The sequence below is a fragment of the Physeter macrocephalus genome, unplaced genomic scaffold (assembly GCF_002837175.3).
Source record: "Physeter macrocephalus isolate SW-GA unplaced genomic scaffold, ASM283717v5 random_464, whole genome shotgun sequence".
Classification (NCBI taxonomy): domain Eukaryota; kingdom Metazoa; phylum Chordata; class Mammalia; order Artiodactyla; family Physeteridae; genus Physeter; species Physeter macrocephalus.
Window position 1 is genome coordinate 48,908 of NW_021145750.1, and position 3,650 is coordinate 52,557.

Below are 3,650 nucleotides of genomic sequence, written 5' to 3' on the forward strand. Positions count from 1 at the left end.
CCCACTCACTGCTCTGGCTGTGAGTGCCTCTGTTTCTGATACCTGAGAATTTTCTCTTTCCAGCTTGGCTGTGATAAGATTTTTTCTGTTGTTATGTTTTGTCCAGCATTTCTACATATTTGAAGGGGGCGGGCCTCTTCTACACTAGGTCAGTCTCTCAGGATGATTGTAAATCATCCGACCTCATGTGCTTACATCGGCAGAAGCTCACTTCCATATTTTTCGGTGAGCAAACGTCACTGAGTCAGCTAGATCCGAGGGCTACAGTACGGAGTGAAGAGACTGCACCTGCCCTGCCCTCCCGGAGGGTGACACCCAAAGAGGGAGACAGCCTTGAGTCAGGCAGCCTGAGGAATAAATGTAAACTTGCAGCCCTAGCTAAGGAAAGGCACATTATTCGGAGGCCGTGGTTGTTCCAAGTGGGGCCTGACTCAGCCAGCAGTCAGGAAAGAAGCAGCCCAGATGTCACAAAGGCCAGAGGACAGCCTAAGGCGGCAGAGGTTTCCCCAGGGCCCGCCCTCATGCCCTCCCTCCCCCTTCACTGCGTGAGCTCGGCTGACCTGGGAGCTAACTTTCTCCCCACCCGGTAGCAGGCTCCCTGGGTGATGGAACCCTACAGATGTGAGGGTGGGTGGCAGGGGCAGGAATTCCCCCGGCACGACGACCTAAAATACTGCAAAATACCCCCAAATATGAGGTCATAGCTGCTGTGAACGGGGAAAAAAAAGCGATGTGAAAGACTTGTCTGTGCAACATTGCACCTGGTATATTTTGACTAGCAGGATGGAGAAAAAAAAGGCAGAACTGTATTTCTTTTGTCCTCTGGGTCTAGAGTTGGGGATCTCTTCTCCTTCCAGAAGATGACCAGAAATAAAAGGGTCCTTGATTATCCTCTAAGTAAAACTTTCTGGTCACTCAAGTAGCCCGTGGAGTGATGAAGGAAGGATGGGGAGAATCTGGCTTTTTAAAGAAAGGGCCCGGGGAGAACCACGGCCCAGCTCTCCCTCTGATTTCCTGGTGGGACCGCAGGTCAGGGGCGCCTGGAGCCAGTCCCCTTCCCTGTAAGGTGAGGAGGCTGCCCTGGGGCTGGAAGGACCCTTCTGCCTCTGCTGTTCAAGATGCCTCCCCAGGGGAGGTGCTGGTGAGGCCCAGCTGCCCCGCACCCCCACGGTCCCCAGTGAGCTGTGGTCCCTGAGCACCCTCCCTCAGGAATTTTTCTCCTCCTCAGATCCATCTTGGCAGCCAGTGACCTCCCGTTGTGCCATGGAAATGCAATCTCTGCCGAATGAGTGTGAGTGTGCGTCTCCTCTGTGTTTATTAAGCTGCCTGGGTCAGGTGGTGGGAAGCGAGAGCCGGGTCTCCCTGCGGAAGCTTCCCTGTATGGACGCAGATTGCTGACCAATCCCTCGCAGGCCTGTGCTAATCCAGGGCTGGCCCCGAGCCTCCTTTCTGTTGCTGACCCAGTTTATAACCTGGAGGCAGGGCCGAGTTGAGCCTCCTTTCTGTTGCTGACCCAGTTTATAACCTGGAGGCAGGGCCGAGTTGAAAAGTTAGAGCCTGAGGCAGGGCAGGAGCCCGAGCTTCCCAGGGCCTCATTCCCCTCCCCTTTCCCCCACCCTGCACTCCTCTGGGCCAACATTTTCTCCCCGTTCCACTTCCTGGGCGTGATTCACCCAGTGGCTCCCTGTCAGCATGGCAGCTATGTGTGACTTCCTTACGCTGGTGAGACCCAGGCTTTGAGTGTGTCCCCCGCCTTCCCGGCCCCGGTGTCCCCTCTAATCTGATTGAATAGGGCTGAAAGGGTTGGACCCTCAAGCCCAGGGCGGCATCCGGGTAGGGATTTATCACTGCAGTGAATTTATCTATCACCTGTGGAGGAGGCTGTCTGTGTTTTTCGCTGGGAGGTGTTTGGGAGACGCAGGGGCCTGGGGCAGTCAGCTTCATCCTGTTCTCCGCCAGCCGCCCCTCCATCCGCACGCACGCCCCAGAGCTGTTCCGCTTTCCCCTCACCTTCCCCCCAGGCGAGGCGTCCTTTGGGCTTGCGCGCAGCCCCCTGTGCCGCAGCGTGCTGCTGCCCGGGGAGGCCAGCGGGGTGACGCCGAGCCCTGTGGTTGGGTAGGAGGCGCCCAGCCTCACAAGTCATCCCCGGCCGTCCCCGGTTAGTGCTTCTCTATCAGACCAGGGACAGAGAGACCAGCCAGCAGGCAAAGAGCCGATCCCGTGTGAAACCTAGAACCGCTAGGTGGAAATGAGGTTCAGGAATGCGGGCATGTCGCCGCTCTGTAGGCACTGTCCCGCTGCTTTGTGACAAGGGACAGCCGTGATCCCCACACGGCTCGAGTCAGCTGGGGATCCTTGTGATATGGGTTCCCGAGTCAGGTCTTCCCAGGAGAGCCGCCATCCTGCTGCCCGCGAAGGGAAATGGGGAAAAGCGCATGGCTCCCCCTGACCCCGGGAAAGTCTCCCTGCTGGGGGAGGGACCAGGATAGGGCCAGCTCAGTCTAGAAGGCCATGGTACTTCTGTGCTCTTGGACCCAGTTCTGAGGGCCCCCATCTTGAACTAGCGGTAAAGAGCTTGCTGGAAGGATCTAGGGAGACGAAGGATCGGAAGGTCTTGTCCCGCGAGGACTATTTGAAGGACCGGAGACAGATGAGCTGTTTTCTGCTGTTGAAAGGCTGTTTGGTGAAAGTGAGATGTGCTTTGTTACGTGCATGTCCAGGACACAGACTCTGAAGGTTACAGAAAAGCGGGTCCAGGCTGAATAGAAACGACGGCTTGCCTCTAATGAGAGCTCTGAACAATGGAACAGGCCGCTAACATTTTGAGATAGTGAGTTTCTTATCACTAGAAGAATTCCAGCAGAAGTTGGCCAAGATGGAACTCCTGCACAGGGCTGAAGCTCGGGCTGGCTTGTGCCCGGGCCTGGGGTGGGCCGTGTGATGGCTCTCGGCCGAGGCCCCAGAAAGGTCTGCCATGTGCTGAGCTGGTCCAGTCACCGAGCATTTCTGTGACGCGTTTCTGTGAATTCTTACTGCTCATCTTACCCACCCCCAGTCCTGTGTGTCAAGATTACTCTCCCTCGGGAGGCAGATGAGGAAGTAAGGAAATACCCAGGCCACTGCAGGGCTAAGATTAGGCCCGGAGCCTGCCCTGCTGTTCCTGACGCCGTTCGGGGAGTGGCTGTGTGCCCCATGTGCATCCTACACACAGCCTCGAGTTAAATCCTTAAGGCAACTCTGAAACAGCTGCGTTATCATCCCCTTGTACAGAGGAGGAAACCAAGGCTCAGAATAGTTGGGACTGTGTCTGGGACACAGCTAGTAAGGGACAGAGCTGTGCTACTGGCACCTCCACCAGGAGCTGTGAGGGGCAACCCGTGGACGTGCAGGAGGGAGCTCCGTGCAGCTGCCTGCATGTACCCCAGGGGGTTGGGCCAGAGCCATTCAATTCCATGCTCCTGGGGGATATGACCTACTCCATATCCTGTGCTAAATACAATGGGGGGAAAGTGTACAAGGTCCTATTCCCAACTTATGAGAAACCTGTGGTCCCAAAGGGTGAACATAGCGTGTTCACAGTAAGCCAGGTGTCCCTCATCAGGCACAAGAGGTCAACTTATCGAAGAACAGGAGGGAAAAGCTTCATAACA